Source organism: Nyctereutes procyonoides, unplaced genomic scaffold (genome assembly GCF_905146905.1).
Source record: "Nyctereutes procyonoides isolate TBG_1078 unplaced genomic scaffold, NYPRO_anot_genome, whole genome shotgun sequence".
In the NCBI taxonomy this organism is placed as follows: domain Eukaryota; kingdom Metazoa; phylum Chordata; class Mammalia; order Carnivora; family Canidae; genus Nyctereutes; species Nyctereutes procyonoides.
Genome location: NW_026575126.1, coordinates 42,843,674 through 42,871,118, shown reverse-complemented (window position 1 = coordinate 42,871,118; position 27,445 = coordinate 42,843,674). Strand labels below are relative to the sequence as shown.

Below are 27,445 nucleotides of genomic sequence, written 5' to 3'. Positions count from 1 at the left end.
CAGTGCCTTAGACTCCTTATCACAGCTAGAACCATTGAGTTTCACACATCCTGGGGGCTCCATTCACATCCTGATCTATGCGTATGCCATCCCCTGGTGTTACACAGTGCACAGCCCACAGGGACGTATGTACTAACCCTGAAATCAGAACAGGATTAACATGGATAATAATTACAGCTACCAGTTAACAACAGCAGTTATAGGCATTAAGTATCTACCAGGTGTTACGCAACGTGCTAGGAACTTTGTGCATATTCATGCAACATTTCAATGTGGCATTCAGAGTGTAAGGTGACCATCAAAGATAGTGACTTCTCGTTCATACCTTTGTATAATTTCCTCCTCAAGTGTGAGTGGACTTGTGACTTGCTTGTTGCCAAGAGGCAACAAGAAGCCAGGACCCTAAGAGGACCCCTTAGAGTTACAAGAAAATGAAGTATCACTACCCTGAGTGAGCTTAGAAACAGATCCTCAGTCGAGCCCCAGGATGAGAACACAGCTCACTGGATACTTTCACTGCAGCCTTCTGAGACCTCGGATAGAGGTCACAGCTAAATTCTTCCAAACTCTTAACCCATAGAAACTGTGAGAGAATGGTTATGTGTTAAACTGCTAAATGTGTGGTTAATTATATCACAGGATAGAAAATGGGTGCATTTAATGAAGTCTGGATTAATATTTGGAAATAAATGTCTTTGCAGATGAAATGAAGTTCAGGATCTCGAGATGAGGTCATCTTGGATTTAGGGTGGGTCCTAAATGCAATGACTAGTATATGTACAAGAAGAGGAGAGGACACACAGAAACACAAAAGAAAGGTCATATGAACATGGAGGTAGAGATTGGAATGATGTAGCCACAAGCCAAGGGATGCAAAGAATTGCCTGGAATCACTACCAGAAACTGAGAGGGAAGCATCCAATGGTTCCAGAAGAAATCAATCATGCTGACACCTTAATTTTGGACATCTAGTCTACACATCTGCAAGAGAATACATTTCTATTGTTTCAAGCCACCCAACTTGTAGCAGTTTGTTACAGCATAGATTGCCTCTGTTGTCCTAGGTGCTTTATGTTAATTGCTAGGATCTGTCTAATTTTCTAAGGATCAACACAAATGGGCCATTTATGTTCTGAGAAAGCAAGAGAAATAGTAGGAAGGGCTTTGATTTCAGGCAGAAAAGTGGACATCTCATCATGGCCATTTTAGGGATAATCTTGGCCAAGTCAGTCAATCCCTTAGAAATCCTTCCCTCACCTACTATGTAAGTTATCATTCCCCAGTAGAAAGCCATACGGGTCTATCACTGTGATGGTTAATTTTGTATGTCAATCTCACTGGGCTAAGGGATGTTCACATGGCTGGTAAAACATGATCCTGGGTGTGTTTGTGAGGGTGTTTCCAGAAGAGATTAGGATTCCAATCTGTAGACTGAGTAAAGTAGATCACCCTCTTGAATGCAGGTGGTCATCATCCAATCCTTTGATGACCTAAATAGAGCAAAAGTGGCAGAGGAAGGGGGAATTTGCTCCCTTACTTGAGCTGGGACATCTATCTCCTGCCCTGGGACATTGGTGCCCCTAGTTTGTGGTCTCACAATGGACTCACAGTGACACCTCTTGTTCTCAGGCCTTTGGGTTTGGACTGGAACAAAACCATAGGCTTTCCTGAATCTCCAGGTTGCAGATGGCAGATTGTGGCTCCATAACCCTGTGATCAAGTACCTCATAATTAACTTCTTTGTATCTCTCTCCCTCTCTTATTGTTTCTGTTCTTCAGGAGAACCCTAATTCAATAATCAAAACAGATTTTCACCACCACCACCACCACCACTGCCAATGAAATCAGCAGGATTTTCAGCCATTTATTGGAAGACTGTGCTTCTTTTAAAACAAGCTTCATGGTAGCAGAATTATAGAGAAGTATTTCAGATAGTAAGCTCTGGACTGCAATTCCATCGTTCAAATCCCAGGTCTACCACTTATTTGCTGTGCGATACTGAGAACTTTACTACAACTCTCTGTGCTTCAGGATTTTTTCCCCATTTATTGAATACAGCTAATAATAGTACCTACTCTACAGGGCTGTTTGGAGGAATTAATTTAGAGAAATTAAATTACATGATTAATAGAAATCACTCAATAAATATTATTGTTATTAAATGGAGAAATAGTTCTTAAACGGGGCCCCTTTAGCCAATTAGAGTGTCCCCTACTCTCCTCCTCTTCCTTCACCATCCTTTACTAAAGGTGGGAACTAAGTCTGCATTTGTTGCACTGAAAATACTTATTGACTGAGAATGCCTGTAGCCAATGCTCATGCATATTTCTGGGTATGATTAATTATTAAGCATAATACCAGTGTGAAATTGCTGCTTCATCTTGTCTACATTCAGAGGACAGGGACATTTTCTCTCTCTGGAAGAACCACAAACCACTCCCATCAGGTGAGATTCTCAGGGACACACAGCCCCATTTTCACTGGGAAGGCTAAAAGGGTTTGGGAAAATTAATACATAATTTATATTTATGTCCCTGATTACCCATTCATTAAATGGTGCCTCTGGACATCAGGAGGGAATTGCAACATGAAAGTTATGAATTGGGATATAGGCAGATGTTTATTTAATTAATAATTAATTTGATTGGATCTAAGATAGTCTCACCTGGGATTTATGAAGTCCTCCTACACTCATGGTTCGTAAAATGAGCAGACACTGGAATCATGGAGTAGCTTGATAAAAATTCAGATGTACTGGCTCCAAGCCCCAGTAATCTGATTCAGCTGGTCTGGAATTGAGTTCCCAAATCCACATTTTTAACAAATCCTTAAATGAATCTTGCGTAGGCTGCCTTGAGACCCATGTTGAGAAATAATAACCCTTGGGATACCCAGGACTCCTGGGTCCCTCTGCAGACGTGTGCCAGCTTCTTTTCTTCCCTGGTATTTTTCCAGGCTTCCTGACAAGGGATTAATTAAGTTCTCCCCAAGACGCTCTTCTGGGACAGGCAGCTGAATGTCTGTGCTGGGAGAGCTGGGCTCTGAGGTTGTGAAATATCTCCACTTGGAATGACGTGGTTTGGCTGAAGCAATGGAGAGGGTCAATTCATCAAAATCCCTACTTCAAGAAGAGCACATTCTATCTGGAATATCTGAACCCTCCCTTCGGTGCAGGAGACAGGGAGGAAGGCTGTGTTAGATCGCCCTAACCTTCATTTCAGAAAAGGGCTACACTTGGGAAAATGAACAGGATTAGTATTGATCTTCCTTTGGGGCAGAATATTTCTACTAACTAGCTAGCTTCCTTTCAGATTTAAAGAAGGAAGAGGCACAAATGGAACACATAATGGACAAAAGCAGTTTTGAATGTCTTTATACAATATAGAGCTACACCTCAGGTTCACAAATTCTATTTCACGTGTGATCCTATATACTGGTTTCACCAGACAGACACAGTCACCAGGTACGAGATCCCCTGTTGAGTGTGTTCGTCACAGATGAGAACTCTGACAATACCTAACACAATGTTACAGTAGTCAAGACAGGCTCTTTGCAACAAGAGTAGGGGCCAAGGCTAAAATTGGGGTTTTCTATGTAAACACAAATCAAGAACAGAGATTCAGTTCATCCGTAATTTGGGACCTTGAAAACAAACTAAAAATTCATTTACAAAAATGAATAGTTGGAAAAATAGTAAGAACGTTAGGTTTGAAAGCTATTGATGGGTAAAATGTGCAATGAGGTAGAATAGAATTGATTGATTAGAATTTATTTTGTATTATGGAGAAATTATGTCTAGAACTAGTAAAAGGCCAGTTCAGAATCTTGGGGCTGTAGTTTTAAAGACTCAGAGAGGTTGCTGGAATCGAACTCATTAATCACGTGAAGAGAGATGGGGAGGGTAATAGTTGCATTCATTTTATTACATGCTATGCAATCAACCAATCACAAAGGATGTATTGAATAAAGCATTAATAAAAGTCAAATCTGACTTAGAATCTTGGGTCTACTCTACTGACTTTGGGGACCTAAAACTCAATTTCTTGATCCATAAAATAGAGACAATATGTGTGTGTATATGTGTATATGTATGTGTGTGTATCTATCTATCTATTCTTAATAATTATATATAATATATATATTCTTAATAATTATTGGTGGTATTTCTTAAATTGCATATACACCACCAATGGTCCTGGAGATAGTGGTAGGATAGCAATAAAAAAATGTTTAATAAAAACTGTATTAGACTGTATAACCCACAGTTCTGCTCCTAGATATATATCCAAGAGAAATGAAACACAGGTCCACACAAAAACTTGTGCATGAATGTTCACAGCACCATTACTCATAATAGTCAAAAAGTGAACACAACTCAAAAGTCCATCAGTGGATTAAAGGATAAAGCAATTGTTGTAGATCCATATAATGAAATATTATTCAGCCACGAAAAGGGATGTAGCATTGATAGATACTGCAATGTAGAGAAAACCCCAAAAACACGATGCTCACTGAAACAAGCCAAATAAAGAGATCACATACAGTATTATTTCTTTCATATAAACTATACAGAATCAGTCAATTCATAGAGAATGAATTGGGGTAAGGGGGAAATTACTTAATGGCTGGTGTTTTAAAACTAGAGAGTGGTGGTGGTTGTACAACATTGTGAATGTGCTAAATACCATTGAATTGTGCACATTAAAAAGGTTAATTGCGTGTTGTGTGAATTTCACCTCAATACAAGAAGAGTATACTAAAACTGGGGTATTGTTTAGATTGAGGCTATAGTTGGTAATTGTTTTTTAATGAGTCAATTTGAGGAAAAATATCAAGGAAATCATTAATGTGGTACGTGTGTCTGACAAAAAAAATGTAAAGGTGATGCTTCACTGTTTCACTTTTAGGAAACTAAAATTCATTCTCTTCCTAATAGGTAGGGTGAAATGCATCCCTAGAAAAGGAATGGGCAGGTGCCTCCTCAGTCTATGACACAGTGAGTGGAAACAATTAAAGGCCCTTCTTTGATTGAGTTCCAGCAAGCACAGAGGACCCAGAGCCTATCCAACTGGGAGGAGAAGAAGGAAATGGGTCTCAGGGTGTCTGCTGAAAGCTACAGCTAAACACCAGTGCCTTGACCCTGAGTGGAGAGAGCGAGACTCTGCCACTAATTAGCTGGATGACCTTGGGCAAGTTCCTTCAGAATGTAGTTCTTACATCCTTCGGCTGATAAGTGCTCTGCAATCCTTCTCTGTGGATGAGCAAGGTTGACTTTCACCACCCTGGGTCTGCTTTCTCCTTGGCAATGCCGCTGTCGCAGCGATAATTTGCATATATTATCCCATTTATTGAACTGTGACAATCATTTATTGAACTGCGAGGGGAGGGCTGTCCTGATCCCTGTGATAGTGTGATTTATAATAAGAAATATATTATCGGGTCTTTGTACGTATTTCTGGCACAGAGCTCCTGAAGCCCTTGGAACTTCCTAAGTGGTAAGAGGACAAAGGTGTCTCCTGTTTGCTAACGAGATGCTTTTGGACCCTACCTGAGGATGGAGGTTGGTTGTGAGGAGAACTAACCTTGTGATTAGAAAATCAGAAATTTCAGTCCTACCCCACCCGAATCCCTGGGGATGACAGAGGGGCTGGAGATTGAGTTCAGTCTTCAATGGCCAAGGATTTAATCACTCATGCCTATGCAATGAAGCCTCCATAAAAACCCAGGCGGGCCAGGTTGGCTTGTTGAACCCACGGATGGGTCACAGTCTGAGTCTGAAGCAGGGAGGGAATAGTCTTGTGGGACTGAGCCCTTAACCTGTGGGATCTGACGCTATCTCCAGGTAGATGGCATCAGGACTGACTTGAAATGTAGGACACCCCACTGGGGTTGGAGAACCAGCTTGGTGTGAACACCCTTCCCCACTACATCAGAATTGTGTGCAGAACCCATAGGGGATTGTGTTGATCTCCTTTTGGCTTAATCCCCTAAAAACTGAGATCCAGAGGGATTCCATGATGTGTCAAAGGTAGTAGGTGGAGGTAAGACTCACGGCTAGGTCTGCCTGTTTGCTCTTAACCATGGCGACATAGCAAAGGGACCACCTGCCCTCTTTGATGACCTTCATGGCTTTTTCCTCTTCTTCTTTTCTCTGACTCCTGGGTTCCAAATCATAAATGTCAGATCATTCCCCAGTCAACACTGCAATAGGAGTTGGGACACTCCAGGCTAGATAACCACTAAGGTCCCCCTAAGCCCTGAAATTATTGTTATTACTTTCTACCTTTGTACTCCAATACACAGTGAACATTCTACCGAGGAACAGATATGCTAAACTCAGTGAGGTCTCTTAGAAGGAAATTACAATCTGGTCTGAAATCAGAAATGCACTTATTATGTTCATATTTCCTTCCCAGCAGCATGCAGACATATCATTCCAAATATTTTAGCACTGGATAGATTAGACATAAAACAAAAGATGGGTTTCTAACCCAGGCTGCAACACTATTTTTGCTTAATGTTTCTGGCCACGTCAAGTAGAACATTCTCATAAAGTGCAATGTATACATTAGCTGGGGAGTATAAATCATCCATAATTATAATATCCTTCACCCCAAGAGGCCTTTAGTGTTTCCTTTATAAAAGTTACACAGTTGAGACCTGCACCTGCCTAATAGATCGGCCCTCCCTGAAAATACAATTATGCCACATGCAGAGCTGGGAAGTAGTTTTGCATGCCTGCTGTCCCTGTGTTTCACACACAATGGCTCCCCACTATGGTCTTAACCGCTGGCTGCCTGGAAGCTCTGTGTAGGAGAGAATGCCGGGGAGGGTAGGGCCTGCCCAGCCTGACATGGAGCCAGGCCCACAAAAGGCCTGTCAGAGAAAGACCTATTGGCCACAGGGCACCCTGAAGAGTCTCTGAACTGTGGTCACATGAAAAATCCTGGGTCCTTGGAGTTGGAGCTTCTTCGGGGAAGGGCTGGGGATGCTGCTAACTCAGAACCTCTCCTTCAAAGGATCTGCTAGGTGCCCGGCACTGTGTTAGGAGCTGAGGATGCAAAGGGTATAAAGATGGGTGGGGGGCCAGCGGAGCTCGATGTCAATGCGCTCAATGTCTGGTGACAGATACCAAGAGAAAAGACAGTCTCACACAACACAGAGGCCTTGCTGTGGCAGACGGTGGGAGGGAGTGCGGACAACAGCGGCCGCTGGCCTGGGTCTTCCGTTCATAGGGCTGTTGAATGGGAACCACCTGCCCTTAGGCTCAAGTGGAGCTTTTGCATTGCACTGCAGAGTCTATAATTGTGAAAATGAATTAAAAGTGCTACTTTATCAGATTTAAATAGGTGGTCAGAGAATAGTTTCTAAAACTCTGTTTTTTTGCATTTCTTTATTTTTAAATAGCCCACCGATTTTCCACCATGATTCTCCTGCCAAGGGAGAGGGGACCCTCTTTCCCTTCCTCACCTGGCAGAGGCTGTCAGGCTTTCTGGCTGTCGTTCCAAGCATACACTCTTACCATCCACTCTAAGTTGGTGTCACTCCATGGGAAAAGGTCTAACTTCCCGGCATCCTTGCGGCTAGGTTTGATCATGTGACTCAATTCTCTATTTTGAGAGATTAGAGGGAGTTTCCTAGTACAGTTTTGACAGTGAACACTATGGAGCCATGTCAAAGGGGAAATCTGGACACACAGGGACAGACACACAGACAGGGAGAAGAGAGTGTGACGGTGGAGGCAGAGATTGGAATAATGCATCTACAAGTTAGGAATGCCCAGGATTGCCTGCTGACAAGGCCAGAAGCCTGGAGAGGCACAGGACAGATTCTCTTTCAGGGCCTCTGGGAAGAACCAGGCCCACCCACACTTTGATCTCAGATTCCTGCCTTCCAGAACCTCGAGAAAATATATGTCTGCATGGAAGCCTGTGGTCTTTGCTTCTGGTGCCGTGTTATGGCTGGCCACCCACAGACTCACCTGCTGTGAGGTTCTGAGTGTCCAGTTTTATTTTATTTAGGAACAGAGAGGATTCCCAAGGGTCACAAAGGTGTAAAGATTGAGGTGCTCTCCTTCAGGTAAATTTAGGGATAGCAAAACGGAAGAGGAAATTGCCTTCTCATCTTGAGCCTTAGAGTATGTGGTTTGGCCAGCACTGAGTCTTGGATCTTCCTGTTATCTCTTCAATGCCTCCTGCCTCCGTTTAAGGAAACACTATATTGTTTGGGAATGAGCACTGAACTCTGGGGAAAAATTCCTGAGTTAAAGCTAAACTCTTCCTGTTACTCCGTTGTGGGGGGCAGAGGGGAGGCTGAAGTTGAAAAAAAAAAAAACCACATACTCCCTTTGCTCTTAAAAAGACACTCTGCTCCTAACTCCCAAAATTATTCTAGAAGTTTGGAGAAGTTGCATGAACTGCAAATGTGGATTATCATCTCAACAGACTTCTCTTAGTATTCTTCTTTTCCCATGTTCTGCTTATGTCTGTATTTTCTCCTTCCTGGCACTATAGCAGGACCCCACGAGCATGCTAAATCTGCATGCCCCCCAGGATTGCAAGCTGCCCCAGGTGCGGTCTCCCTGCGCTGTAATCTCTCTTTAGAGATTCATGACCTCCCAGAGGCAAGACTAATGAACAGAAGGTAAATCAACCAAACCAACAACATCTTTGCTTTGAAGAGAGATCAGTCTGCAGAGCACTATGAGAAATCTGGAACGCCTCATGGAGTTTGTTAAGCAAACAAAAACCAAATCCTGCCCAAACACAATTAGTAAAGGCACCAAGGTGAGGACAAAGGCAGATGATCACACAGGGTGGTGAGGGCAGAGGGCCTCAAGTACGCTCCTTGCTTCAGACAGCCAGAAAGCTGTTAGCTACAGGCAATGAGGAAACGGCCAGACTTGGGGTAAAATAATAGAGATAAGAGTAAAACCAGCAACAGTCCTATAACATGTCCTCATTACCCAGCACATGGTTGGCCAGGCACAAAACCCTCTGCTGCTCCCTGGTCCTCACAACATGATTTCTCACTCCATTTTGCAGGAGACAGGATGAGCTTGGAGACACTACGTGTCCCATGCAAAGCCACTCAGCTTCTAGGTGTCAGAGCCTGAACACAGCCTATGTGTGCTGGCTCTGAACCCATCAGAGGCCCTGGGAGGTCATGCACATTGAACACCTTTAGAGAGTATGGTAGACAGAATATTGCCCCCCAAAGATGACTACATCCAGACCGCTGGCACATGTGAATATGTCACCTGATATGGCAAAGGAACCTTGCAGATGTGATTAAGTTCAAGATCTGAAGATGCAAGATGACGCTGGATTATTCAGGTGGGCCCAATGTAATCACAGATAGATACCCTTACCAGAGGCACGCAGGAGGGCCAGAGAAGGTGTGATGCCCAAACCAGGGATCAGATCAGAGATTTCAATATGCTAAGCTACTGGCTTTGAGGATGGAAGAAGGGCCCATGAGCCAAGTGAAGGCAGTGGCCCCTAGACACTAGAAAAGGCAGGAGATCAGATTCTCCCTGAGAGTCTTCAGAAGAAATACATCCCTGCCAATATTTAAATTTTAACCCAGTAAGACCCATTTTGGACTTATGGTCCCAGAGCTGTAAGAAAAACTACTAAATTTGTGGTGACTTGTTGCAGCTGTAATAAGAAAGTGCTATAGAACAGGAGGTCTAGCATGTTCAGAAGCAGAGTAATAGAGTCATATTTGTGGGTTCTAAGTCTGTTTGAAATTCTGTACATGTGTGAACTCATTCCATCCATGCTGTGGGGACCCCAACCATCTTCTGTAGATGAGTTAACTGGGGTATGGAGAAAAGACTGCTCAGTGAATAAATAAGGTGGATAAGGACCCCATGACAAGGCATTCTGACCCTAGGATCTTCCCTCTTCATGCCCTCCATCCTACTCTGATACCTGGGGGAATGACTTTCTGGAAGAGATGGGATAGGATTCACTAACCCATTTCTGTCATTAGTTGAGGGTCTGCTCTGTGCTCTTTTTTTTTTTTTCTCCAAAGATTTATTTATTTATTTTAGAGGGGGGAACAGGCAGAGAGAATCTCAAGCAGACTCTCTGTTGAACACAGGGCCCAATGCAGGGCTCGATCTCACAATGCCAAGATCACAACCTGAGCAAAAAGCCAAGATTCAGATGCTTAACCAACTGTGCCACCCAGGTGACCCACTCTGTGTTCTGTAATGGAGTAATTTGGGAGAACTAGATAATTAAGGCTGCAACCTGGAAATATCATCAGATAGAATTGGACACAACTGGGGGAATGTCTAGAAGAGGTCATGCTCCAGGATCTTGGGGAATAAGCTTGAGGTTCCAGTGAGGAAAGGAAGGAAGGAAGGAAGGAAGGAAGGAAGGAAGGAAGGAAGGAAAGAAGGGAGGGAGGAAGGAGGAAGGAAGGGTGGGAGGGAGGGAGGAAGGAGGAAAAGCAATTGCAAAAGCACAATCCTAGAAGAGTGAGGCACAGTCAAGCACCATCTGGCTGGACGTGGCAGGCTTGTGCTAGGGGGCCTCGTCCTAAAGTGGTGGAGAGATCCCTGAAAGGTTGGAGGTAGGAAGATAAAGTGTCAGACCTTGGACAGTACAGTGCTTGGGAAGAATGATAGACCTGGGTTATAGAGCTGGAGAGAAGTGGATTTTTATGGGCTGAACGATACCCCTCCCCCCAAAGATATTGAAGTCCTAACCCAAAGTACTTGTGAATGTAACTTTATTCAGAAAAAAAAAAAAAAAAAAAGGTCTTTCCAGATACACAAATGAAGATGAGGCTATCAGGGTGGGCTCTAATCCAGTATGAAGAGGAGGGTTGGACACACAGATGGACACACATACACACACACACACACGCAAGAAGACCACCTCATAAGGATGAAGGCACAGCCTGGGGTGATTCCCCTACATCCAAGAAACACCAAGGATGCCCAGCAACCCAGCAGAGGCTAGGGAAGAGGCCTGGAGCAGATTCTCCTCCCCAGCCCTCAGAAGGAACCAGCCCTGACACACCTTGATGTCAGACTTCCAGCCTCCAGACTGGCAGACAGTCAATGTCTGTTGTCAAAGCCTCCAGCTTGTGGGACTTGGTTCTAGCAGCCCTAGAATACTGACACTTGGACACAGCGCTTCCCTTGAGGACAGCACGGTGCAGGACTTCTCAAAGTGAAGTCCTCTGGACACTGTGGCCAGCACAGGAGATGAGCTGGAATCAGAACCTCAGCACCACTGACATTTTGTTGCAGACAAGCGCCCTGTGCTCTGTAGGATGTTTAGCAGCAATCCTGGCTTCTATTTGCTAGATGCCAGTAGCACCCCCCACCCTTCCAACCTGTAACAGCCTAGAATACCTCCAGACATTGCTGAATGCACACTGGTAGGCAAAAGCACCCTTGGTTGAGAGTCACAGGGAGAGAGATACCAAAATAATGTTTTCATTTAGTTCTGCAAATGTTTACAGATCATCAGCTCGGACCTGGGTTCTATGCAAGTGCCAAGAGTTCAAAGGTGAAGACAGAGCTGCCCCTAACCCTCAACAGGCTCCAAGTCCATGAGAATGGTTTGCAATTGACTGAGACGTTTACTGCGAATCCTACTGACAAAAACATAAAGAAAAGTTTCTGGAGATTAGAGTGCGGTTATGTAAGCTGACTTCATTTTTTTTTTTATGCATACACTGTTATTTCAAAATAAAGGCACATTTCTACTGGCCAGAGGCTATTTTCCCATAATTTTCTTCCAGCATTGTTTATCCTGTATTTTTTATGAGTTTTGAGGTTATTACCAAGTTTTCAACAATCATTAGGTTGTGCCTACGACATAATTGAATACAGTTTTATTACCCCAGCAAACAAACATAAATATTTAATCCTTATACACTACCTGACAATGTATATTTGGGGGGGGGCTAATAAATTGCTTTTTGGGGTTGCCCATAGGGTGAGTACCTTCTGCAGACTTGCTTTGACACTGGCCCTGATGTTCTAGGAAGCAGATCAACACCACTTGCGGTCCTAAGTGGGGCATTTTAAAGAAATGTTAGAGTAATGTGTTCCTTCCGGGATAAAGTATTGCTCACTGCTGCTGATTCTATGGGGTGGTTGGCCTGACAAGCAGAAGGCACAGGATTTCTCCAGAATGCAGTAGAGGAACCCTGCAGCCAGGCTCCCGACAAAGTTCATCTTGGAAACATCAGTGTCATTGAGAGCATGTGGACACTGGCTCCACTTCTAGGGAACAGCAGCTAGCCCTCAGCTATTAATAACCTGATGTGGAAACAGCGAGTTTCTCAGGTTGGGGGTTGGCTGCTGCAGATAGCACCCCCCACCCGGGGTGTGTGAGCTTGCCTCGGGCATTTGTGAAACGCTTTCTAGTGCGGATGGTTAACCTGCTAGCTATCTGCCTTTCTTCCCCTTTTGGTAGTTTGGGGGAGCGGTGTTCTTCAAGGAGGAAGACTCTGAATAAATTGTTCAGCATGCTAGCAATCGGATTTGAAAGGGCAACCAAACAACTTCTCTTTTCTGGCTACAGTCACATCTGTTAGTTCAGAAGCAATGGCTAAGGAACAGTTGCTATTTAGCAAAAAAGGGATGAACAAATAGAGCTTGAACACCCTGCCCCAATGCAAAAAATGCTAATGCTGCAAAATAGCCTTATTGGATTTTTTTTTTTAACAGCACTGACTCCCAGGGAAGAAAGTTACACCAAGTTTATTAAGTAATTCAATTTTGTACAACTTGAAGGAAGCCTCTAACTCTTTTACCATGCTAACAAGCACAGCGCCTCTGACAGACTGGCTGCCAGGGAAGTTCCATCCCTACTGTTTTTGTTTACCCAGCAAATTGTAGTTTTGTTGTCTGAGGGAATTGGGAACCAGGGAATTTGTAGAAAAGTGGAATAGAGTGAAACTTCACCAAACACAGAACAGAACAATTCTTCTCTAACAAAATTAACCACTTGGATTCCATCCCTTCAAGCTTCCTTCAGAACAAGTGGCCTCCCGCAAACAAGCTGGCCTTCCCAGCAGGTGCAAAGCAGACGGTCCCTGAGAATAGAAATACCAAGAAGAACCTGAGGGGTGAAAGAAGATGCTTCCCCATGCACTAATCAGGCCTAAGATGGATGGGTTTCATAAACTTACTACTCCAGCCTCACAGAGAACAAGGTTCAACAGCCAAAGTCCTGGGAATAATATTCTAGGACACACACATTTATGCATAATGCAGGCAGTGTGTCGGGATGGTGCTTAAACACACACGCGCATGCACGCACACAAAGCTTTCATTCTGACTTTTAAAAATTCCTGAGAAATAGGGATCCCTGGGTGGCGCAGCGGTTTGGTGCCTGCCTTTGGCCCAGGGCACGATCCTGGAGACCCGGGATCGAATCCCACGTTGGGCTCCCAGTGCATGGAGCCTGCTTCTCCCTCTGCCTATGTCTCTGCCTCTCTCTCTCTCTCTCTCTCTGTGTGTGTGTGACTATCATAAATAAAAATAAATAAATAAATAATATAAATAAATAATTCCTGAGAAATAAATGGATGAAGAAATGTGCAATATTTCTATAATGGAATACTATTCAGCCCTTAAAAAGAAGGTCATCCTGATGAATCATTGTATCATACACCTGAAGCTAATATAACACTGTATGTTCCCTAACTGGAACTAAAATAAAAACTTAAAAATAAATAAATAAAAATAAGGGAATCCTGCCATTTGTGACAATACAGATGAACCTGGAGGACATTAGGTTATGAGAAATGAGCCGGGCAAAGAAGGGCACATACGGTGCGATTCCACCTACACAACACAGCCAAAACATTCAAACTCACAGAAGCACAGAACACACAGTGGTTGTCAGGGGTTGAAGGGAGAGACAGATGGCGGGTTGTTCAATGGGTATAGTTTCAGTTACGCGAGATGAGCCAGTTCTAGAGTTCTGCTGTACAACATTGTGACTGTGATCAACAATAGACTTAAAAATTCTTCACTTAAAAAAAAAAATTCTTCACTTAAAATTTCGTTAAGAGTGCAGATCTCAGGCAGCCCGGGTGGCTCAGTGGTTTAGCGCTGCCTTTGGCCTGGGGTGTGATCCTGGAGACCCGGGATCAAGTCCCACGTTGGGCTCCCTGCATGGAGCCTGCTTCTCCCTCTGCCTGTGTCTCTGCCTCTCTCTCACTGTCTCTCTCTCTCTCTCTGTGTCTCTCATGAATGAATGAATGAATGAATGAATAAATAAATAAATAAATAAATAAATAAATAAATAAATAAAATTTTTTAAAAAGAGTGCAGATCTCACGGTAAATGCTCTTATAAAAACAAAAACTGAAAAGCAAAACAACAACAACAACAAAAACCCAAAAACAAAAAGGCACAAGGAAACTTTCAGAAGTGATAGAAATGTCATTACCTTGATTATGGTGACACTATCATAGGTGAATACATATGTTTAAACTCATCATTCCATATTAAATACATCCAGGTTTGTTTGTTTGTTTTTTCATGTATCAATTATACCTGAATTAAGCCATTAAAAAAATTATCCAAGGGCAGCCCCGGTGGCACAGCGGTTTAGCACCGCCTGCAGCCCGGGGCGTGATCCTGGAGACCCAGGATCGAGTCCCACATCAGGCTCCCTGCATGGAGCCTGCTTCTCCCTCTGCCTGTGTCTCTGCCTCTCTCTCTCTAGCTGTGTCTCTATGAATAAATTTTAAAAAATTATCCAAGAAAGATCTGCAGTGCTAGGTGGGGAGGAGGCAAGTAAAGACACCTCACCTTCTGCTCTCAGCCCCCTGAGGCACCTTATCCCGGTGCTGCCTCAGGTTGGGGCATATACAGGGTACATTTTGTGAGAATGTGGCTGCTCCCTGAAACCCAGACATTGGACGGACAGATGTGCTGACAAATGGTCCCAGCCTCTTTGAATAACAAACACCCTCCACACACGGCTTGATCCAGAAGCTGCTCACTTCCAGCTTCTACTACCCTCTCCAAGTACTGAGCTCTGTTAGTTTGCAGTCCACCTGCTGGGGATATACCCTGTCTTCACTTCTCTGGCTTAGCAGTACCCCAAAACAGGGAGCCGCTCTTTCTTCCTTCTCTTTCCCATGTTCTTCATCCCTTACTTGTGTTTGCTCTGCTGTCCTCAAAACTTTCTAAACGGCATCTCTTTATTTGTGCCTTAGCAAAGGAGAACACCAGGGTCTCTGAAGGGATGCCCCCAGGGACATTTACAGAAGTTGAAGGAAACTTCCCACCAGTTTACGGGGTGAGTCCTTGTTGGGGTCTCTTTCTGGAACTCACACGGACCTCATATCTCATCAAAGCACTTTTCTTGCATAACGTATTATTCCACAGCATTCACTGGCCATAGGATATTAAGGAATTCCAAGACAAATAAGAAACGAGGGTAGACCTCGGCAATATTTTGAAGTTAGAACGGGATCATGTTATTCATCTCTGCTAGAGTAGAGCAATGGTTTCCCACTGACCCTTGCTCTGTAAGCACCAACCTCCTTACCCCAGCCAATGCCCTGGTGTCTGGGCCTGCCGACCTCTTCAGATGCAGCAACCCTTCTCTCCACTGAGCTCTCAGTTTGGCCCCAGCCAAACTGGCCTCAATATTTCATGAAATGCTGCATGAACCCTGTGGCACCCAGATATCAACATATGGCTTCCCTCCAACCTGAAAGCCTCTTTTTCCTTTTCTTTGACAAGGGACAACCTTGTTCATCCTTTTCATGACAAGGTCACCTCCTCCAAGAAGTCCTCCTTGAAGTCCTGGGCCAGGGTCTTTTAACACAGACTCTCATAGACCTATTTCCTATTTTTTAAAAGCTGTCATTGCAGTTTGAAGTTATATATGAAACACGGTGATTCTTTGCTTTGCATCCCTCTTCCCTGCTTCCCTGTAAGTTCCATGCTAGTGGGGAGTAGGATCTACATCTTTAATATCTGGCACACAGTAGGTACTCTCGGCCAATATCTGATGAAGGAAGCAGTGAATGAATGCAAAATAGTGGACAATCTGGCAGGCAGTGCTACCGTCTATATTTGGTGCACATTCTTGCTGCCGTACCCTGGCGGTGTGGTGGGTTCCGAGGTTCTTTTGAAGCCTGACTTGCATAGAAACTACTTCTTGGGTCTCATTATGTCCAGGAAGCCTCCCTTCTGGGTAATGCCAGAGTTCCCTTTGTTTGATGAAACACAGAAATGCCAACAGTCTTGGCGTGAAATCCGTATTAACTAAGAACAGTTTTCTACTGTTGTAAGGGACATAATGGAAACAAGAAGCAGCAACGGTACAGAAAACTGGAGTTACATGGAATTCCACAGATTGATTTCCAAAAATCGAGGCATCAAGAACCACACAGAGCAGAGCAATTAATATCACAAGGACTAAAAGCACCACCTACCAAGTTGCAACACTCTGGGTTTCAAGCATGACACCTGATTTTATGTAGACAGATATATGCCGGCATTGAGTATGCAACTTTATATTTCCATATGTCAGGTGAAGTACAACCTTAAGCATATTCTGAATAATTCATTTAGGCAAAGGTCTGATAAACAGATGTCTGTAATGCGATACTTCTGAAGGTGCCATTTTTCTGACATGAAAAAAAATCCCTGCTTAAAAGCCAGATGGCAAATAAACCCCAGTTCATCACTTAGGCTCACACGGGGAATTCCAGCACATTTTTCATCAATTCCCACTCTATATTTAACACAGTAAATATAACAGTGAAGTATTATGTCTCTTCCTTCTCAATCCATCTCAACCATGAGTGTTAATCTCTACTGGGTCTGAGGCAGTGTTTACTCCAAATAAGCAAATGAGCTTCCATGTAACAAATTATCTCTTTGCAGAAACAACAGAAAATTCTGTATGCTCAACTGTTTTAGTTTATTGAAGATTGCTAGAAACAGATTTTGCAAAAATGTCTATTTTTCCCCCTGCAGCCTTTCACAGAATAATGGAGGAGTTGAGCATTCCATTCCACATAAACAAAAGCCTTATCTGGATTTGCTTAAATAGACATGAGCTTGCTGTTATCCCGGGCCAGGGATTATGGTCTAAGGTTGAGCCCATGCCAGGCACCATTTGACTGCTTGGGCTCTGGTTACCGTCTTCTCTGGCTGCAGTGGAGGTGTTCTGTTTGGTTTCTTGACTGGGCCCCACCAGGTGGGGCATTTCCAGTATGAAACTTCTCTTGACTTGCCATGTGGCTAAAATGTGCCCAGGGAGAGGGATGGACTTAGTGGTCAAGAAGTGATTTTTGCTCCCACTGGACCAAAGTCTGATCTTTCCTCTCTCCCTTCCTCCTCCTCCTCCTCCTCCTCATCCTCCTCCTCCTCCTCCTCCTCCTTCTTCTTCTTCTTCTTCTTCTTCTTCTTCTTCTTCTTCTTCTCTCTCTCTCTCTCTCTCTCTCTCTCTCTCTCTCTCTCTCTTTTCCTTCTAGACATGTCTATCAAATACCTATGGTAGGCAGTGGGTGGGAGAAATGAATGAGACAGTCTAATGAGGAGCACTGTCAATAGATCATTTACAATATAGGGAGGTGAGCACAGCTCAGGCGCATACAGTGACCATGCTGAGAACAGAACACCCAGATTTACATGATAGAGGATCGTGGGAGGGAAGTCTTTCTGGTTCTAATGAACTTTACAAGAACCTCTGAAATTGCATTCATGTGACAGGCAAATATTTTCTTAGCACCTATCATGTGCAAGGTGCTGGGGATAGAGCAGTGAACAAGACACTGTCTCATGCAGCTCACATGCCAGCGAGGAAAGCAGAAATCAACAATAAAAACACAGTGGTTAATTATCAAGCTGAAAAAAAATTATCAAGCTGTACCATATGCTGTGAAGGAAGAGGAGAGGGTCTTATGAAAGAGTAGACACAGGATCCCAGTTTATATATGGATGGGAAGGCATCATGGATAAAGCAATATTGATTCTGAGACCTGATGAATGAATAGCACTGTTGGCCAGGTGAGGTAAAGAGAGGGGAACATTCCAGGGCAAAAGATGTGCTGTGACGTTTCCCACATTGGTAGGACCGGAAGAGGTCCAAGGTGGCTCTAGATAATGAGGAAGAGGGAGCAGCAGATGAGTGTGTCGAGATACATGGGGGCCAGAGCATGCAAGGCCATGCAGAGGCGTTTGCTTCAGTTTTCACAACAATGGGAAACCAATAATGAGTTTTAAGATTGAGAGCAGGTAGTGACAACATGATCAGATGTGTGTTTGAAAAGAGTCCTTTCTTTAAGGGGGACCTTGGTAGAAAGGGGTGGTTATGGAAAGATCTACAGAGGATTTTGTGGTCATTCTGGTGGGAGATGATGACAATTTGGACTAGGATATTGGTGAAGGAGCTGCTAAGAAATGGACACGTTGAGTATATATTTTATAATGAGACGTTTGAACCTGCTGAAACAAGAAATGAATTATTCACTGATATGTTTCAATTCACCTCACAGGCTCGTTCTAACAGCATCAACAGCATCAATAATAACAACAGAAGAAAAACCAACTCCGACCAACCTTCTATGCACTAGGGATGATTCTAATAATTGTATAAATATTAACTGATTGAATCTTCCCCATAAGCCCCATACATTGGTACAAAGAGTATCCTTATTTTATAGACAAGGAAACCAAAGCCCAGAGAACTCAAATAACCTTTTTCTAAGGTCAGACCCAACTATTAAGGTTCAACATGACTCAAATGCCTGGATTCTTTGAACAAGGGCAAAGAAAGCTCTCCCATTGCTAACTTCTAATCTGGACGCTGGTATCATTTACTTCTAAGATGCCAGGAGCCTGCCTTTGGGTCCTTATTTCGATTAAAGGGTGTATATATAATTCAAATAGAGAAGTATGCTGCAATTTATTCATATACAAGTTGAGTACAATCACAGGCACGAGGGTAGCACAAAATGAGGGAACCCTGCAGTAAACTCCCACGTAGGAGGCAATTTGTAGATACACTTCCACGTAATACTCAGTGAGGTGTGTATTTTTCCTCTCCTCGGCTTATGGATGAGGGAAAGGAAGCTCACAGTGTTCAGGAAGTGTACCCAAGTTCTTACAGCTGGTCAGAGATGGAGCAGGGATTTACAACCAGGTGTCTCCGCTGACAAACTCTACGCACCCAAGGCAGAGCAAGCGGCAGGCTCCGTGCTGCTGACGGACCGACAAATGGCCACGAGCCACTGATTGAAGATTGAAAAATTGTAATGCTTCCAGTCTTGGTGAGAATTCTGAACACAAGAGGGAATCAATGCCTGGGGCAGGAGAAAGCGCCTGCTGCCAAAGAAAAAAAAGAATGCAAGGAAACCCAAAAACATACACAGGAGAGCACACGTGTGCACACACACAGCTGAAAATCTCTTCCAGGAATCCTTGTTTTTTTTTGTTTTGTTGTTGTTTTGTTTTTTTCATAGTCCATTTCTCTTTATGTTGCTCTCATTGACATGAGCAATTTATATATACTGTGTAACTTTGATGGCAGGAGCCCTGTTCTCTGTTTCCTTTGTGTCTGTACTTTGTTTTTCAGTTTGTTGCAATAAATCTTTAATACGGATTGAATTATGAGTTTTTAATAATTGATAGAGCTGATTCCAAGTGCTTCCTCCTGCAGTCATATAATAAGCTGAAACTTTGGGGGCTGGGGTGCACTCAGTACCCTCATATTATCCAACCTTTACCGTCACCTCTCTCCTGACCCCCAACACCTCCAATAGGGTCAGTTATCACAGCTGGAGACAGAGGTGGATGCCAACAGGTTGGTCAGAGGTTCAAACCACATAATAGGCTGTGAGCATTCTTAATGGCATTGGCTTCAACCTCAATTATTATATATAATTTGGCAATGAAGTGGCAGGTCATGAGCATGATATAGAAATTATTCATTCAATTTGTTTTTATTGAATAGCTACTAAGCATCAGGCATGGGATAAGCTTCGGAGAGACAACTCTGAGCAAAAGCAGACATGGAGCCTGTGGTTTAGAAGGGTTGCAGATATTAATGAAAAAAAAATCACAACACCAAAATAAAATTGTAACTGTGTTAAATGCTATAAAGGGAGAGAGGTGGTGCAGGTGCAGTACGTACATACAGCAAGGAGATAGGACTTGGTCAGACAGACACATAGGGTGGGAGGATGTGTGAAAGGGCCCCAGGAAATCTGGGATGCAGAACACAAGCGGCTGCAGATGGGAATCTGCAAGGCCAGAAAGTCATATTAGGGATTTGCTCATTTTCTTAAATGCAGTGGGAAGAAACATCACATTTTTGTCTGTGCAGGGCCGTGACCCACTCAGTACAAATGTTTTCTACTACAGTATATAGACAAGCAGCGGTGGGTCTTTGGAAGCAGCCAGCCTGAGTTCGAGTTTCCACTTTTGACTCTGATGGTCGCATCAGCCCAGGCAAGTTTTTTCTCAGCTTTCATTTCCTTATGTGTCCAACGGGAACAGCTCCCGGGGCTCTCAGTGCCTTTACCAGCTGTGGTCAGTGCTCAGTAAGCAAATGTGGAAATGCTCGACTCTTGGCACATGGTACTCCCCGCAGGTGTGCCGCTGCTGCTGTTGCCATGGCTGCAGTTACCATAGTGATTTCCCTCTAGATGGGTTGTCAGCTGCCCTCAGGGGGGTGGAGCACCCTTTCTTCACTTCCTTTCACTGAACACATTTCTTTTTTTTTTTTTTAATATCACCTAAATTCCCTGCCCACTTGTCACAACTCTTCTGTTGATGCGTACCATTCACCAGGCCCTTTCCTATAACACAACCACTACAACTGCACTTACATTGTGTCAATTGTGTTCAAGCCCTGCTCTGAATGCTTTAGACACACCATCTCAAAATTGCTCAGAGGGTAAGTACGATTATGATCTTCATTGTATGGATGGGAACACTGATCCCAGGGAGTTGCAGTAAATTGCCCAAAGTCACACATCTGGAAAATGGCAGAGCTGGGATTTCGACCTGCCTTATGGCTCCATAGTGCTCACTTCCAAAAGAGCTCATCCTCCTTTCCTTGAAATGCAGTCCACTTGTGTATATTCTCGTCAGTCTCCATAATCATGTTTTATTTCCTTATCAATCCTCCTCCTTTTCACAAAACACTGATACTGTCAAGGATGTATAAATCTGGATCTCCTCCCTTTCTCTCCCTCCTCCTCCTCCTCCTCCTCCTCCTCTTCCTTCATTTCCTCCTTCTTCTTTACTTCTCTGACCATGGGTTCTTCTCCTTATCAATCTCATGCAGTTGTCTTGTAGAAGCCATCAGAGGAATGGGTAGATTGCTTTACCAACCCTTGTTTATCCAGCAGGGAAACAGATATTTAGAACAACTAATGGCAGAGGCAGAGGAACAGGGTAAACCAGTTGGTTCTTCCACTCCCTGACTCCCATTCCATGTTTATTAAATCAAGATATTCAGGGGAGGGAGGAGGCCTAGTTCTATATTTTCTTTAAAGCTACCAGAGGATTTGAGAAAATAGGAACCACTGGGATATATAATCTTGGATGTTTGGACTTGCTCTTTCTTTCCTAGAATGTCAAAAGAGTAGATGGTTTTACTGATATATATCTTTTTTTTTTTTTTGTATGCTGCTTCTCTGAACTGAACTTCTATGGATGAGAGGACCAGGTGTTTTTGTTTTGTCTTTGATATTGGTTTGTGCTTTTTTTTCATGGCATTAGATCATTCTAAGGTTTGTTTTATTTGTTTGTTTTAATTTTATCTACAGCCAGCATTTAAAGCTAGTGAAAAGTGTGAAATACACTGACATTTTTAAGTGGTAATTTTCTGAGTCTTTGTTAGTTCTGGAAGGGTGTGTGTTGCAAATTCTAGATGGAAAACATTTGGAAACACTGAGACATTTAATTTTAGCTGAGTGAGCCACATGTTACTTATGAAACATCTATTTTGAGAACTGCAGCAGAGAATTAAACCTGACACTTCTTATTCTGGTCTACTACCTTCACTGATAAACAAAATAAAATTACAAACACAGGGAAAATGGCTTTTACGGATACTAGGGAAAAAAATGAAGTAAAGGAGCTTCATCTAAATGGATGCAATCTGGTTGTAACTCTTTTTTTTTCTTTTTTTCCTATAAAAAATCCTTAGTTAACTCATGAATATTTTAGTGGGATCTAAGATGTCAGTTTAAAGTTTAATGAAATTGTATTTAAGACCCCAAATAGAGCCAGGATTTGGAAGCAGATTCCAGAAATACTTTTTGTCTTGGGGTATCCATTGGAAGTACTGCTAGCTGGGATGGACAGCGGGATATGAACACATCTACGAGATAGATCCCCAGACTCGAGATAAGAGAGAACATGGGCATAGATAGAGGAAAGAGCTCTCCAAGTTGGAGAATGAGCAAAAGAGATCTTCTGCTCCAGCAATTTGTGAGGTTGACTCAAAGTCACCCAGGGCACAGTACCATCTAGAACATTTCAATGGTCCTGAGTCTCTCTTTTTACATGAGCGGCCTCCCCCATGGACAAGGGATCTGTAAACAAACATCAAACAGCCTCTTGGAAGTAGAGGCATCTTAAGAAATTGTGTTGAAGTGTCCAGTGCCGACTTTGACAGAATAAGCAGTAACGGAGGGTGTGAGGGCTACCTGGGAGGAGGAAGGAGGAGATGGAGATAGACACAGCTAACAGATAAATATATAGTTGACAGACAGTTGGAATGAGAACCAGATAGAAGAGACTGTCCATATCTCTCCATATCTCTCTTTATCTATCTATCCACCCATCCACCCATCCATCCATCCATCCACCCACCCAACCATCCATCCACCTATCCATCCATCCATCCATCCATCCATCCATCCATCCATCCATCTCTCCAGCCAGCCAGATAGCCAGATAGCATTATCCAGAAGGAGAAAAACCATTATCAAGAGCTATGCTTTAGATATGAGTGGAAGATACAACTCTTGGTTTAATTAGCATGTTCTCTCTAAAGCTATCCTCTGGGTCAGCTCTCTATCTGTGATAACTTATCCTATCAGACTATCTAAATTTTCCCCCATGCAGTCTATTCCACTGACCCTGCAATATTAAGCACACTCTTCTCAGTAGTTACAATTATTAGGTACCTAGAAAGAAAACTTGCCACCAGAAGTTACATTCACTTTGGTCCTATAGTAAAAGCAATTCATTAGAAATATTACTGAAACTATATTTTAGTTTCCACATTAATTAAGTGCTGGCCTGGTCATCTCAGGCCAATGCTATATTGGAGGATCAAGCTTATAATTCTCTGTTTTCATCTTGTATAAAAATCTGAGAAAAGGAGTCTAAGATTCTGTGGCCAAAAGTGACTGGGCCACATGGATCTGATTTGCTTTGGGGTTCTATTCTATGAGCTCAGCATTATTCCCTGATTATCCATACTTACAAAGTACCTCTACATCACCCAGCTACAAGGATTGTGGTTTATTAAAAAAAGACCTTTCAATGAATCAGGTAATAAAGGGTAAAGTTTAGGGATATAGAAAGGCTTTTTTTATCTTGTGCTTTGATAACACTTATCAAAGTGATAACACTTTTAGATGACCTGCATGAATTTGGCCTCTATGACCTTTAAAAAAAAAGATTTTATTTATTTAGAGCAACAGAGGAAGTGTGAGTGGGGAGAAAGGCAGAGGCAGAGAGAGAGATAATCTCAAGCAGACTCCACACTGAGAGCAGAGTCCAGGCAAACAGAAACACACACACACACACACACACACACAAGCAAGAGAGACACAGAGAGGGGGGAGGGAGAGAGGGAGAGAGAGAGAGAGAAAGAGAGAGAGAGAGAGAGAGAGAGAGAGAAATTGAGAGATGGTGGGGACTCTGAGAATGCATACTTCTGACATTCTCACTTCCAAACTAAACCTGATAAACCCCACTGGACTTCACTTACAGTCTTTGGATTTTGAAGAGATTGTCCTTGTTTCCTTATGATAGACCCTCTTCTAATGGAGCTATATTTAGAGAGATTCTGTTCCTTACCATCAAAGAGCCTTGTCTGAAATACATCCAATTACAAAGTTCTATTATTAAAAAGGCTTGCAGGAGCTCTCTGAGAGTTCTGCTTGGCCAAAGGCCACTGGTTTTGTATGAAATTGCAATAGGAGGGGTCACAAGGAGAGCCCCCAATCACCAACTGAAAACCTTATGGATGTGGAGAAGGTTTCATTTTATTTAGAGGAAGTAAAGAAACTGGAAAATTCGTCCACCTGGAAAATTCACACCAGTATAACAGAAAAGTCCACATAAGCAACACAGAAGATTCTCCTTTTCAGCCTATCATGAAGCAGAGTCAAAATGCAAATGGTAAACAGGAACAGTCACAGTTGCTTCTCAGAGAATCAAGCTGCCGGAAAGAAAAGCAAGGAAAAGGAGCTGGGACCTGATGCAGCCATTCATCACAGTGCAGACCTTGCTGTCCACTGAGTGGCCCATCATGGTACCAGACAAATACACCAGACACGGACTGGCTTAACCTTTACTCTGTTGTGGGCTGTGGGATCTTGCTGAGATGCTAGGTTTAAGACTGCACTTCCATGCAGTGTCACCTTTTGCATGCAGATGAATTAGAGTAAATATTAAATATTCCCAAAAAGAAAACACACACACACACAACATCATATTAACAGTTTGTTAAAATTTGCAGCGATTAAGCAAGAAAATTAATGCTACCAGTTTCTGCAATCTGGACCCCAGTGTTGAGGAATGCTATGGGGGAAGTAATGAGAAAATTAACCATCAAAGGGAAAGAAGTAGGGGACTAATAAATAAGGCTGGATTTGGAAGGTTATAGCTGATCTCTCTCCCTCCTTTCCTCTGTCTTCCTCCCATTCTCTTTCACTCTTTCTATCTCCCTCTGTCATTATCAACATGGTAGTTGTAGGTAGAAGAAACTTCTGGTTTGGGGAGTCAGGCAGACCTGTATTTGCTTCCTATATCTTACATCAATTGACAGGTTGACGAACTATTCTTAAGTTTCCATGTCCTCATTAGAGATAATGTCATCCGTCTTGCTAGGTCCCTGTAAGTTGGAGTCCCCAGAGACATAAAATATCTAGCAGAGCTCCTGGTTCATATCCTGTAATTTGTAGCTGCTACAAATACTGTCACAACCATTATTATTAATAATAAAAATGAATGTATTGGCACCTATAATGGAATGCATCAGCATGCCTTAATTGAAAGTTCCTAATGAAGGAATGGCTGCTGGAACAATGCCTGGCTTGGAAAGACGAAACATTCATTATGTGACAAGGGAATGGTACATGGAACTGGAGCTGTCCTCAGAAAGTTCACAGTCTTAAAGGGTCAGAGGCACAGATACCCAGGTGAGGCAGACAAAATCTAGACAATAAACACAAACACGGGCAAGCAAGAGTCTGTTTCTAGCTCCTTTATGTGTAAGGTTAGCTTTTGTATTTGAGTTCTTTCCAGTTTTTGAATGGATGCTTGTATTGCGATGTATTTCCCCCTTAGGACTGCTTTTGCTGCTTCCCAAAGATTTTGAACAGTTGTATCTTCACTCTCATCAAGGATTTTCAACTTCTCACCTCCCAGACTTCACACTTCCTACTTAAAACCCCATCAAGTCTGCTAATTGTTCTTTTCACTCACTCCAGGGGTCCCAGTAACTTCTCTAATAGGACAGGAAGTGGGTGTAGATGGTTAAAAACTTTAAATCAGGTGGCAAAAGTGACTGCTTTCCACTTGGAAGAAGCCAATAATATGGGAAACTACTTTAGCGATTTGGCCAGGAGACTGGATGGAGGGAAACGTCTCCGGATGGGAACCACAGATACTATAACAATGACCACAGTGATGATTCTTTACATTTGTCTATCATTTTGTCATCCAAAAAGCCCAGTCACACTTTCTCCACTTTGGCTTTCATAACAAAGTTTGTAGGGTATAAGAAGGCCCGCCACAGTTTTTTTCCCCCCCAAATTCCAGTCATTTGCTATACCTTTAATTTTTGCCATATCACCTTGCTACCTATATTATTATTTACTTGATATTTTTCTTTATCTCATTCTTTACATTGGACATAACTTTTTTTTTTAATGTATAAAAGCAACTACTCGCATTAATGGGAAGCTACTGCATATATCTGTATAAATATGTACAAATCGGTCTTATTATATTCTAGTTATTATTGTTATCTTCTAACATCTGTGGATATGAGGCTCTTTGGCTTGTTCCCTTGTTTAAGTCATCCCTACCCCCAACATGGGACCTGAACTCACAACCCTGTGATCAAGAGTCGTGTGCCCTACTGGCTGAGCCAGCCATTTTTTTTTTTAATTTTTTTTAAATTTTATTTTTATTTTATGATAGTCACAGAGAGAGAGAGAGAGGCAGAGACACAGGCAGAGGGAGAAGCAGGCTCCATGCACCGGGAGCCCGATATGGGATTCGATCCCGGGTCTCCAGGATCATGCCCTGGGCCAAAGGCAGGCGCCAAACCGCTGCGCCACCCAGGGATCCCTGTGCCAGCCATTTTGAATGCCAGAAGATACATTAAAAGAGAACTGGGAATGGAATCATTTTCTCATGAGGCAACATGATGTTATATACTGAGGAACACCTAAAATAAACTTGAAGAACTCTTAAAATCTCAGCCACCCTTTGGCAAATGTGGGATTTGGGGACTGAAATGGCTGGCCCAAGATTATCCAGAGCAATTTTAATATAGCTCATCAGGTGTCTATCAAGCAGCCAGTAGGTATAAGGCGATGCAGTAGGTGCTGATGGAGAGAGGGTGAGCTTGTCGGTGTGAACTGGCACTCGTCCCATCCTCCAAAGTCTCGGAGACTGCCTGGGCACTGGACAATAAATGCAGCAAATACTAAACATTATCACTTAAGACAGGTTACATTGCACCGCACTGACAAATGACCCTGACTGATAGTAAATGCTCATTTTCCCTCTTGGTGCACATCTATCTCGGGTCACCTTCAGTTTGGCTCCGTGCTCTCTTCTCTCTGGGACTCCAAATCGATAGAGCATCCCCTATCTAAAGACATCACTGGTCTTACCGCAGGGGGAGAAGAGATCAAAATGAGGCACACGCTGGCTCTGAAATTTTCCACTTAGAAATTACATGCATCATTTCCGCTCACAGGTCATTGACCAAAGCAAGTCATGTGGCCAAGGGTGGTGGGAGAACAGAACCCCCTAGAAAGGAAGGCATGCAGAGAGAGAGAAGCTCAGGAAGGAGCAGTGAATATTCTGAGTAATACCACAGCCTACCGAATATTACAGTAGTGGCATTGAGATTTGAACCCAGGCTTTCTGGAATTCTTGCCCATTGTGGTATCCTCATTACTGACCTGTTTCAATAGGAAGAAAAACGCAGCACAATCTGAGCACACA

General features: G+C 43.0%; 1 protein-coding gene across 1 annotated transcript in view; it reads right to left on the bottom strand.

Annotated features, from left to right (window-relative positions):
* The window catches only part of RBFOX1 (RNA binding fox-1 homolog 1), a 1,051,909-nt gene that overhangs the window by 681,083 nt on the left and 343,381 nt on the right, over window positions 1-27,445 (bottom strand). The window lies entirely within an intron of this gene.